This window comes from Capricornis sumatraensis, chromosome 11, assembly GCF_032405125.1.
Source record: "Capricornis sumatraensis isolate serow.1 chromosome 11, serow.2, whole genome shotgun sequence".
Taxonomy (NCBI): Eukaryota; Metazoa; Chordata; class Mammalia; order Artiodactyla; family Bovidae; genus Capricornis; species Capricornis sumatraensis.
This window is the reverse complement of record NC_091079.1, coordinates 78,126,092-78,139,124: the sequence shown is the minus strand read 5'-3', so window position 1 is coordinate 78,139,124 and position 13,033 is coordinate 78,126,092. Positions and strand designations below refer to the sequence as shown.

Here is a 13,033-nt window from a genome sequence, read left to right as displayed (position 1 = left end):
TCTTTTTTATGTGAAATGAAGGCATGATTTTGCAAACCAGCTGTACTTATTCAAGAACAAATATAGGTTTATAGCTTTCTACATTGTGAAGACTTGTGTGACTGGCTCATCTTATATGATAATCATTCAATTATGACCTTTTTATACCCATTTTTAAAATAAATACAAACACATTTTAGTAAGCTTAATGATGGAGAAAAAGAAAATATTCAAAATAACTCACTTTCAACCCAAACACAAATATGTCTTCTCTGCTGCATCTTGCCTTTATAAAAATGTAATTTGGAAATAAGCAAGTTGCAGTTTTCTATATTGAAAGCAGTATAAAGAATACATATGGATTTTCATTTTCTTCTTCTAATACTAATAATTCCAAATGAAAAATTTTATGGAAATGTTTTTAGTATATATAGCAGTTTATTTATTTATGACTAATGTTGATTTTATTTATTATAAAGCCATAATAGTTATGAAAATGATTAATCATAGACCTGTGTTCAGTATAATGACCATGTATGTAACAATTATATAATTAAACATATGCTAAGGACATCCCTGTAGGAGGATTTGAATGTCAAAGAGAGGGCTTTAATCATGTCTCCTTCTCTCTGTATGTTGGTGTTTTCCAGGTGATGATGAAGGAGTCCAGGAGACAGCAGAATCAGATGGGGACACGCAGTCAGAGAAACCAGGGCAACCTGCAGTTGAGACAGACGACTGGGATGGACCAGGTAGGACAAAAATGTAAAATCAACCATCTGTTGCTACTATCCACTTTTTTTTCCCCTTGAATTTGAATTAAATAATAAAACTCTTATACTCTCATCTCTGATTTTAAAAACTTTGTGTGTATGTTTGTTACACAGAAGGCTGAATAAATAACATCATTTAAAGAAGATTTTATCTTTGGTAAACCAGTGTAAAAACCAGTGTTACCTCTACTTGAAGTTTTCATCTTTGTTTTCTTTTATATTAATATAAGAAAATTCTACTTGTATTTTCTTTGAACAGAGATCTTTATGCTATATCCATCTTTAAACTGGTCATACTTTTAAAGCTTCAAACAATAACAGTACTCCAAAGAAATTCATTTAGTTTAGTCATGTTGCAAGTCATAGATTCAGTCACAGTATGTGTTTAGAAGTTTAGAAAATATTAACAGATGCTTCCCTTTGATTCATGATTTTGGTAACATTTTCACTTTTACAAATGAGAAATAAATTCAGTTTTAAAGACCTTGATATTTAATCATTTCAAGAAAAAGAAAAACTAATGTAAAATACTCTAAAACACCAACATCATTTTACAAAGATATATACAGTTATAAGAACCCTGTGGATAAAAAACATTTATGCCAACTTTATTTGGTGCCAACTAATTTGAAGTTTATGGTATATTTATAAATGGAGACTATTACATCATAGGGCTTAAGGATATAGACGAATTTTGAAATAGTTTTAGTCATAATTTCCAAAGCAGTAACATTTTTCATTAAGAAAGATCCCTATATTTCAATCACATTTTCACCCTTGCATGACTTTGCAAATTGCTCTCTGTTGTGCATGAAGAAGAGAGGAACCCCAGTGGTAATTTTCTGAGACCAGCAGCTGGAAAATATAATGCAAACAAAAAGGAGGATACAGTATATCTGATTATTATGATGTCATTTCTAATGTTATTTATGCCATATGCAAATATTTGTATTCTGTATACTATAGCATAGTGTTACACAGGATTTTGGATCAAAATGTATTATATTTAAAGTACTATATTACCAAATTTTAAGCATTTGAAAGAAAATGTGGACATGTGGCATTTTCACCTTATCGCATAATACTTCTGTCTCAATATAGGTAAGAATTCCCTTGATTAAAATAAAATAAGAAACCAACTTTGGAAAAAAGTTTTTGTCCTTGGAGATTACATTTAACTTAAAAAGGTGGGCAGCTTTACGTTGTATGGTTGTTCATTCATGGAATTGGGTATGTATCGGCTACTTAGAAGACTTTTTACATTTAGATTAGATGGCCTTTCTGATATGCCTACCTGCAAAGGGTACATTCTGGATTCTCTCAAAGGGGCAAACTTGGAGGTGGCTGGTTTTCCTCCTTGCTCAAGACTGAGGCCCACAGTGTTCCCAGTGACTTGGAAGTATGTAAGCAAATTTCAGAAGGGTAGTGAATTATTAATCACATACCGAACACCCAATGCTACCTTTTTCAGGAATATTTTCCAGAAAGAAAGTCATATGTTAGGTAAAAAAGGAGGGGAGCAAGGGTAAAGCATGATAAAATTTTTCACATCTGAGTTATTTAATGTACTTAATGTATCTGGTTTTATTCAGCTGATATCAGTGAAAATGTATATACTCTTTCTGTGGCACATTTGAATATGAAAAAACTTTAAAGGAAAAATGTGCACCTCCAAGTAGGTATACCTAGAGGAAATCCATCCTTTGTATGTTGTAAAATCAGTAACACATTTTTCCCTATAGGTGTTTTGAAAAATAAAGGGGAGTTTATTATTTTGACATCCTCTGATTAGTGAAGTTGATTCATAACAAAAGATTACCTATTGGACATGTATCTTTTAATGTATAACATTCCTCTAATCAGGAGAAAGTATACAGGATGTTTCTGGACTTTTCCTTTTACATGAATAGTGATTACATCAATCATGCTCACACTCAGTTGTTCAGTCATGTCTGACTCTGCAACCCCTTGGACTGGAGGCCGCCAGGCTCCTCTGTCCATGAGATTTTCCAGGTAAGAATACTGGAGTGGGTTGCCGTTTCCTCCTCCAGGGCATCTTCCCAGCTCACAGATTGAATCGTCTCCTGCATCTTCTGCAATGCAGGCGGATTCTTTTTACTGCTGTGCTCCGGGGAAGCCTAATTACATCAGTATTTTTACCCAAATTTTTGTTTTTCAGAAAAATTATTGGTATTTCACTACTGTATTAAGGAGAGGAAGTTTTCGAGGTTTCCATACATGTTAGAAAATGAGCTCTGGATTCTAAAGGTTTAGGTTCAAATTCTGGATTTGCTGCTCACCTGCTGAATAATTTTTGGCAAATTGCTTAATCTCTGTGCCATTATTCTGGTTTGTTATAATGTGGAAAGTGATATTAATGCCTCTTAAGGCTTTTGTGAGAATCAAACCAGATCATGCACATAAAGTGCTAATGATCATTATTATGGCTTTGAAATTGTTGACACTTGAAGCAGAACCTTTAAAAATTCTTTTTGGCATTATTTTAAAGTTCAGTAGTACATCTGATACAAGGGTAAGCTTTTGTAATGCTAAGCATATAGTTTTGAATTTAGCCATAAATTGTCAGTTAAGACATGAGGTGATGAGTTAGGTGTGATTTCAAGGTCTTCTAACTTTAAGAAGACCTCCACCCAGTTCTGAAAGTCATCCTAAGATGGACAATTGTCTCTAAAAAATAGAACAGAATCTAATGACAAGGAAATAATCTAAAGAATTTGAGGCACTGAGCTGACATCATTTAAGATGGATTAGGATTTACCTTATTTTTAAAGTTTGATTGAAAACTCCACAACTTTTCCTGATGGCTTAATTCCATAATGAATCACCTTCTATCTAAAGTGTCCTATTTGTATCAAATACAGATTCCCCAGTGCAATTTTTCTTATTTATTGTTCATCTAAAAGGTACATTTTGTAATTGCTTGTACCACTGCTAACTCGTAAAGGTGGAACCTGAACAATCTTTGGGGCTTCCCAGGTGGCTCTAGTAGTAAAGAACTCACCAGCCAGTGCAAGAAACTTAAGGGATGCTGGTTCAATCCCTGGGTCAGGAAGATCCCCTGGAGGAGGGCATGGCTGCCCATTCCAGTATTCTTGCCTGGAGAATCCCATAGACAGGAGCCTAGTGGGCTACTGTCTGTGTGTTTGCAAAGAGATAGACACAAATGAAGTGACTTAGCATGCACACATGCAAGCAATCTTTAGGAAAATTATCTTCCATTTGTAAAGATTTCTAATGGTGAAATTCTTTAATGTTTAAATACTTGTGACTCTTCTTTGAATAATCTTCAATTTCTTATGTGTCTTTCATATTTGTGTGGAGTGCTAGACTCACACTAAGCTAATAAAGTTGAGGCCAATATAAAAGTCATTACCTCATTATTTCAATATTTCACACATCTATTTGCAACTTTCGTTCTTCTTTCTTTCTCTCAAGAAAATTACCTTGACACTACCTTGCTTGGAATCTAGTTCAAATGATACTATCCTCTGTTCTTCCTTTCATCTGCATTTGCCTATACCTCACTTCAGAGAGTAAAGAATCTGTCTGCAATTCAGGAAACCCGGATTTGATTCCTGGGTTGGGAAGATCTCTTGGAGGAGGAAATGGCTACCCACTCCAGTATTCTTGCCTAGAATTCCATGGACAGAGGAGCCTGGTGGACTCCTGTCCATGGAGTCGCAGAGAGTCAGACACTTATTTTTCATACCTTTCATATCATTTCTGTCTTCTTTTTAAGTAAATGCCTTTTCTTTATCACCCTCACAAGTAATTCAGTGTGCCAGTACCCATACATTTAACTACTTAATAAACAAACACTAAAAAACTGTGAAAGGCGCTAGAGAGAAGTCCAAACATGTAATATTATGCTGTCAATAAGCTCTTGTTTTTATTGAGGTATAGTTGATTTACAATGTTGTGTTAATTTCTACTGTGCAGCAAAATGATTCCATTAAACATTCCTTTTTATGTTCTTTTCCATTCTGATTCCTCACAGAATATTGAATATAGTTCCCTGTGCTATACAGTGGGACCTTGTTTATCCACTCTATGTACTCTAGTTTGCATCTGCTAACCTCTAACCTCCCCCTTGGCAACCATAAGTTTATTTTCTATATCTATGAGTCTGTTTTGTAAATGAGTTCAGTTGCATCATATTTTAGACTCCACATGTAAGTGACATCATATAAGTGACTTCCACATCTGACTTCACTTAGTATGATAATCTCTAGTTCCATCCATGTTGCTGCAGATAACATTACATCATTCTTTTTCGTGGCTGAGTAATATTCCATTCCGTGTATGCACCACATCTTCTTTATCTACCCCTCTGTTGATGGACATTTAGGTGGCTTTCATGTCTTGGCTATTGTAAATGAATAGTGCTGCTGTGAGCTTAGGAGTCCGTGTATCTTTTGAATTACAGTTTTGTCTAGATTTTTGCCCAGGAGTGAGATTTCTGGATCATATGGAAACTCTGTTTTTAATTTTTTGAGGAACCCCCATTCTGTTTTCCATAGTGGCTGTACCAGCTTACATTCCTAACAGCAGTGTAGGAGGGTTTTCTTTTCTCCACACCCTCTCCAGCATTTGTTATTTGTAGACTTTTAAATGATGGCCATTCTGACCAGGGTTCACACTCTCTTTTTGATGCCATTTCTCTCCTTTAATATTCTTTAATTATCCATGTATTACAGTTAGGTAGGATGCAGTAATTAAGCATGTCAACCTAGAAAACAGATAATGGTCTTGACTACAGGAGAAAATGCACAAATTTTAGAGCCAGACAGATCTGTATATGAGTATACATGCTGACACTTATGGTCTTGTGACCTTGGGAGTATGGAACTGCCAGAACATGATCTTAGGTGTTTGAATGTTGAGTTTTAAGCCAGGTTTTCCACTCTCCTCTGTCGTGCTCATCAAGAGACTCTTCAGTTCCTCTTCACTTTCTGCCAGTAGAGAGGTGGATTTGTATATCTGAAATTGTTGATATTTCTCCTGGCAGTCTCGATGCCAGCTTGTGATTCATACAGCCTGGCATTTCTCATGATACATTGGGTTAGTTACTAACTCGCCAAGGGCTCAGTTTCCTTATTTATAAAGTGGGGCTAATTGTAATTACTACACCATTACTTTCTATGTAAAACATGGAGATCAAAACTTCATAAGTGCTCAATAGATAGCTGTTAATATTACTTTTAGTATCATTTTGGCAATTGTGCCTTAGAAGCCTTTATAATGCCTTACAGATGATAAACTCACATTTGTATAGTGAATTAACCTTGCCATATTTTGCTATTAGAAATCATCATAGGGTTATATTAACTATGTTGTAGTCAACTGGATTTAAAACATAATTCAGTAAAAGAAATTTTAATGTAAGTAAATTTTCAAGAATGTTTAGCATAAAATCAGATATGTGTACTTGTTGCATCTGGACTAAAAATTGGTCAAGACATCTGTAAGTGTGACCTCTTTTCAGCTGCTTGTCGTGTTGTGGATGCATGCAGAGGATCAAGCTAGTTGTGGTCTGTGCCTGAAATTAGACTGTGAGGATGGGGACTGTTTTGTGCAAAGTGGAATGGCAGCCAGGAGACTTCTGTGAGGAAGCACACTAATGATACAGAGGTGGTTTTTTTTCCCCCTTTACTAGTCCAAAGAAGGGCTTGGAGATTACAGTTCTGATTTAGTTTCCTTTTTGATTGGGAAAATGTGGTAGATATAAGATCTGGGAAATGCCATTTGAAGTAAATTAACAGAAACCTATGAAACATAGTTAACCATAGATATAGTCTGACAGTAAGAAGAATATTGTGAGAAGCGGAGGAAATCGTAGAATGACTGTGTATTACTCTGACAGTGAATTGGTATTATCTCTGCCATCAGATAATGCAGTTATCATTAATTTTCACATTTGCATTTCAATCTTTGGAAGGAAATGACTCTTGCCGGATGAAGATAAGAGCTCTGTACCACTATAATGAACCATCATTTTATCCCAACTCTTTGTGTCCCTATGAAAATGAGGCAGGGAGGAGTGCGTGTGTGGTGGGCTGGGGGGAGGGGGGGGGAGATCAGAAAAACATTATAGCAAAGTGTCAAAAATTGCTAGAGACTTTTGAGCCCCTTCTGAAACAAGAGGGGGTCAAAATAAATCTTCTATAGTGTAGTTAAGTGGATATCGGATTAAAGATGAAAGCCTTACTCTTTGTAAAATGGAATGTCACATAAACACAGTGAAAAAGTTTTCTTTATCTTATTCTTTTACTCCAGTTTGCACTCTGATATAGAATTAAAACACACATAAGCCTAACCAAAAAAAGGAAAAGGTAGATTGAAGGCAAAGGACTTACGATTATTGTTTGGAAAGAGATGTCTTTGAGTAATAAGGAACTGTATAAAATATACCAGTTTATCATTATTATTCTTTCTTCAGATGTACAAGAATAAGAATCAAGGATATTTAAATAATGGCTTGTTTTAGAATATGCAAATACCTGATTTGTTTGCACAACTTTAATTGAGAAATTCAAGTTAAGGGATAATGAACTGAGATTAATTTTTTTTGGACCTTTTCTTTCCAGTGACTTTTTCATCAAACACACTCCTGGAAAATAAAATACAAGGTCAAGTTTATAAATATAGCATGATCCCAGAAAAATATATGACAACACATTCTTTCCTATCCCAGACCCTACTCTCATGGCAAAATTCATTAATTAATCTTTTACATTCAAAGCTCCCTTCATTAAACTGAAATTTCCACTCTTTCTATGAAACTTACTGATTGAGACTGTTGTGAGTAGAGTCAGGTCCCCTCATAATTCACATGCTGAAGTCTTAAATTCCAAACTCTCCAAAGAGTGTGGTGTTATTTGGAAATAGGGTCATTAGAGATGTAATTAGTTAAGACAAGGTTGTACTGGATTAGGGCAGGCTGTAAATCCAACATGACTGGTATCCTCGTCAGAAGGGGAAATTTGGAGACAGACCACATACACAAGGAGAACATTGTGAAAATGAAGGCAGAGATTGAGATGATGCTCCTACAAGCCAAAGAAGGCTGAAGATTGACAACAACTCACCAGTAGCTAGGTAAGACATATGGAACAGATTCTCTCACAAAGCCCCCGAAGGAATCAATCTTGCTGAACTTTGATCTTGGACTTGTAGGCTCCAGAATTGTAAGACAGTACATTTCTGTTATTTAAACTACATGATTTACGGTACTTTGTTACAACAGCTCTAGTGAAACAGTTCAGAGACCAGGAGCTAGAAAGAATCATGTGGGCAGTCACTTATAAGCCTGCCAATTATATATGTTACTGTAATTTTTAATTGATTTTAAATATTGTCTAAACCACCTAAATATATTTGCAAAATACGACATTGTTTCTATGGCAACCATATTGAAACCTTCAAAAGACTGGGTAAAGAGAAATAACTAAAACATTTAGGTGTGGACAAAATAACTTAAAGAAGCAGGGAGAAAATCATAAAAATATTGTAAGACTCTATCTTAGATGGCTTTGCAAGTGCTTTTATATCCTCACTGTACTCTAATGAAACAAACTAGAAATTGTAGATGAAGCATTTGAATGACATTTATGAAACTGGAGGACCAATCAGTGGACTCATGGGCCCAATACAGTTAAAGGTCTAGGCCTTACATCAAATGTTTATTAAAAGTGCTTTTGTATATTGTAATATACTATATATTATAATATAATACTTCTATAATTTTGTATATATACTATTATAAAAGCATACCTCTATAAGACTTCTAATATAATACTTCTATAAGTAATATAATACTTCTATTATTATTTAAAAATCATTCCATGGTTTGGCTGTTTTGATTAACTACTCACCTCAATTTTGTCCAATAATAGAATTTCTACTATGTTCCTTCCTCCTGAGTCATAATTTGCTTTAGAATTCTTCTCAACATGCACTCTAGGAAGACACTTGTCAATAGAGTATGAGAAAAACCTTTGATATCCCTTTTATAAAGAATCTGCCTGCAAAGTGGGAGACCTGGGTTCAATCCCTAGGGTGGAAAGATCCCCTGAAGGAGGGCATGGCAACCACTCCAGTATTCTTGCCTGGAGAATTCCATGGACAGAGGTGCCTGGAGGGCTGTAGTCCATAGGTCGCAAAAAGTCGAACATAACTGAACAACTAAGCACAGGACATCTCTTGGATAACAGTTTTTATTGAAACATGCATTAGATGTTTATTTTGGCACAATAATTTTTAGAAAATTTTTTTCCTTGACTCAACATTGTGTCTGGAAATATACCTAAAAATATGCTGCTACTGCTGCTGCTGCTAAGTCACTTCAGTCGTGTCCGACTCTGTGCGACCCCGTAGACGGCAGCCCACTGGGCTCCCCCATCCCTGGGATTCTTCAGGCGAGAATACTGGAGTGGGTTGCCATTTCCTTCTCCAGTGCATGAAAGTGAAAAGTGAAAGTGAAGTCGCGCAGTCATGTCCGACTCTCAGTGACCCCATGGACTGCAGCCCACCAGGCTCCTCTGTCCATTGGATTTTCCAGGCAAGAGTACTGGGGTGGGGTGCCATTGCCTTCCCCTCCTAAAAATATGACTGACTCTTAAATCTAAAAATTTGAAAGAAAACTTAAACTGTGTAATTACTTGCTTCTCTTTTGTCTGGTTCAGAAAGTGAAAGTGAAAGTGACGTCATTCGGTCGTGTCCAACTCTTTGCCACCCCGTGGACTGTAGCCCACCAGGCTCCTCTATCCATGGGATTCTCCAGGCAAGAATACTGGAGTGGGTTGCCATTTCCTTCTCCAGGGGATCTTCCCAACCCAGGGATTGAACCCAGGTCTCCCGCATTGCAGGCAGACGCTTTAACCTCTGAGCCACCAGAAAGGGACTTAATAAAGCTCTGAAGGGTAAGTAAAGACCAACACAGTGACGAACACTAGAAGTAAAAGTAGTTTAAAAAGATGGAAAATAAAAGCAAGTACATAGAGACATACACACTTGCTATTAACGGACCACAAATTGAAACTAGATTACTATTCAGTTCAGTTCAGTCACTCAATCGTGTCTGACTGTTTGCAACCCCATGGACTGCAGCATGCCAGGCCTCCCTGTCCATCACCAACTCCCAGAATTTAATCAAACTCATGTCCACTGAGTTGGTGATGCCATCCAACCATCTCATCCTCTGTTGTCCCTTTCTCCTCCTGCCTTCAACTGTTCCCAGAATCAGGGTCTTTTCAGATGTTCTTCGCATCAGATGGCCAAAGTACTGGAGTTTCAGCTTCGGCATCAGTCTTTCCAATGAGTATTCAGGACTGATTTCCTTTAAGATGGACTGGTTGGATCTCCTTGCAGTCTAAGGGACTCTCAAGAGTCTTCTCCAACACCACAGTTCAAAAGCATCAATTCTTTGGTACTCAGCTTTCTTTATAGTACAACTCTCACATCCATACATGACTACGGGAAAAACCATAGCCTTGACTAAATGGACCTTTGTTGGCAAAGTAATGTCTCTGCTTTTTAATATGCTGTCTAGGTTGGTCATAACTTTCCTTCCAAGGAGTAAGCATCTTTTAATTTCATGGCTGCAGTCACCATCTGCAGTGATTTTGGAGCCCAAGAAAATAAAGTCTGTCACTGTTTCCACTGTTTCCCCATCTATTTCCCATGAATTGATGGGACCAGGTGCCATGATCTTCGTTTTCTGAATGTTGAGCTTTAGGCCAACTTTTTCACTCTCCACTTTCACTTTCATCAAGAGGCTCTTTAGTTCCTCTTCGCTTTCTGCCATAAGGGTGGTGTCATCTGCATATCTGAGGTTATCGATATTTCTCCCGGCAATCTTGATTCCAGCTTGTGCTTCTTCCAGCCCAGCGTTTCTCATGATGTACTCTGCATAGAAGTTAAATAAGCAGGGTGACAATATACAACCTTGACGTACTCCTTTTCCTCTTTGGAAAAGGAGTCTGTTGTTCCATGTCCAGTTCTAACTGTTGCTTCCTGACCTGCATACAGATTTCTCAAGAGGCAGGTCAGGTGGTCTGGTATTCCCATCTCTTTCAGAATTTTCCACAGTTTGTTGTGATCCACACAGTCAAAGGCTTTGGCGTAATTACTGAAGCAGAAATAGATGTTTTTCTGAAACTCTCTTCCTTTTTCAATGATCCAACAGATGTTGACAACTTGATCTCTGGTTCCCCTTTTCTAAATCCAGCTTACTATAGATTATTTAAAAGGGTAATATTGATTAACACAGTTAAAATACATTTCTTATAATTGGTAGTTGAATTTAGATCCTTGAATAAATTCAGGTTCAATATTGTAGGCAACAGTGCTACATAGACATCACTGGTGCCTTCCAATCAGTAAGAATATACAGGCCAGGCCACTGTTCCACTTGTGGTGAGTTTATTATATCAAATGGTTCAGGTATTTTCACCTCCGTCTATTGTAAAATTTCCCATCAACTTTTCACCTCTTGATTACTGCCAGGATCCTGTGTATCATTAGGGCTTGCGAAATGGTGCCTTTCACATTTTTATCATTCCTTCTGTTTTATTGGTGGTGGTGGTTTTGTTGCTAAGTCGTGTCTGACTCTTGTGACCCCATGGACTGTTGCCTGCCAGACTCCTCTGTCCATGGGATTTCCTAGACAAGAATATTGGAATGGGATGCCATTTCCTTCTCCAGGGTCTGTATTATTAACTAACACTGTTACCTTCTGAAAATCTTTCCCTCACCTAAATACTATTAATAAATACTAAATAATATTCAGTTACCCCTAAATACTATTCATAAAGGAAAGAGTGTTTAATTCTTTCCCATTACATATCAATTTTCGAATAGCAAAGAATGGTTTAAGACTGGTAAAATAAGCTGTAAGTATTATTGTTGGATTTGAAGTGAAGATCTGTGTGAAAACATGTGATACATATAAGCCACATAGTGAGAATTATATTAAAAATAAACTACTTGGACTCCAACCAGTCCATTCTGAAGGAGATCAGCCCTGGGATTTCTTTGGAAGGAATGATGCTGAAGCTGAAACTCCAGTACTTTGGCCACCTCATGTGAAGAGTTGACTCATTGGAAAAGACTCTGATGCTGGGAGGGATTAGGGGCAGGAGCAGAAGGGGTTGACAAAGGATGAGATGTCTGGATGGCATCACTGACTCGATGGACGTGAGTCTGAGTGCACTCCGGGAGTTGGTGATGGACAGGGAGGCCTGGCGTGCTGTGATTCATGGGGTCGCAAAGAGTCGGACTCGACTGAGTGACTGAACTGAACTGAACTTGGACTACAACATGAAGAAAAGATAGAAGGACAGCAGAAATAGAAATACAGCAGTAGTCTTATCAAGAGGTGATCATCAGGCTTTACATAATATATTTTGCTCATTTCTTTAAATTTTATTATTTCAACTTTTATGTCCTAAGAACTGGGAGTTTATGTATGGATTTCTTTTGAGTTTTATCATTTTAATGTAATTGATATGCTAAATTTAATAATAATATATAAAAGTTTATTGTAACTGTGATGTAGTAGAGGTATGCTTTCTTTTTTTTCTAATAATAGATCTTAAGGTGTTACTGTTATTCTTGTTTAAGCCTCAGGAATATACTTGGACCTTGGGGATTGTTATATCTTTGTTTTCATAATAAACTCCTACACTGTTTCTGAAATTGATTCTTGGAGCAAGCAACTTACTCATAAATATAATTTGCATATGCCTGCCAGATCATGTACTTCTTCCCCTGCACCTTAGCAGACCCACATTGAATTAATTAATTTAATTAGTTCAAACCCTTATTGAAGAATAACTGTGTGCCAGACTCCAAGGATAAAATGATGGCTTGGGCTCAGACTACCTTCAAAAAGCTCGAAGTACAAAGAAGACAGGCAAATGATGCGATGATTGAAATCCATTTCTATGGATTCAGTTGTAGAGGCATGTCCAGGGTGCAGTGGTGGCAAAAGACAGGAAGGCCATCCACTGCAGAGTAGGAGGGGTAGTGGGAGAGTGGCTGAGCGATCAGCTTTCAGAGACAGAGTAGGGAAACATTGCCGATGTTGTTGGTGAGACTTAAAGCTGATGAGATAAAACAAGCAATAGGAATCTCTTCAGTGATCCCAGGGACAGAGTGACAGATACACACTGGACACACTTAAGTTGTTAATGATAGATAGGACATGTTTAGTTGTTTGCAAAATTATTTAGATATTATATATTAAGTATAGTAAACGT

General features: G+C 36.9%; 1 protein-coding gene across 1 annotated transcript in view; it reads left to right on the top strand.

Annotated features, from left to right (window-relative positions):
• Nucleotides 1–651: 651 nt before the first annotated feature.
• ZFPM2 (zinc finger protein, FOG family member 2) overlaps nucleotides 652–13,033 on the top strand; it is a 397,773-nt gene continuing 385,391 nt past the window's right edge. Inside the window, exon 1 of the mRNA XM_068983740.1 lies at nucleotides 652–731. The gene's annotated coding sequence lies outside the window, so the exon portion shown is untranslated. The remainder of the gene's footprint in view (nucleotides 732–13,033) is intronic.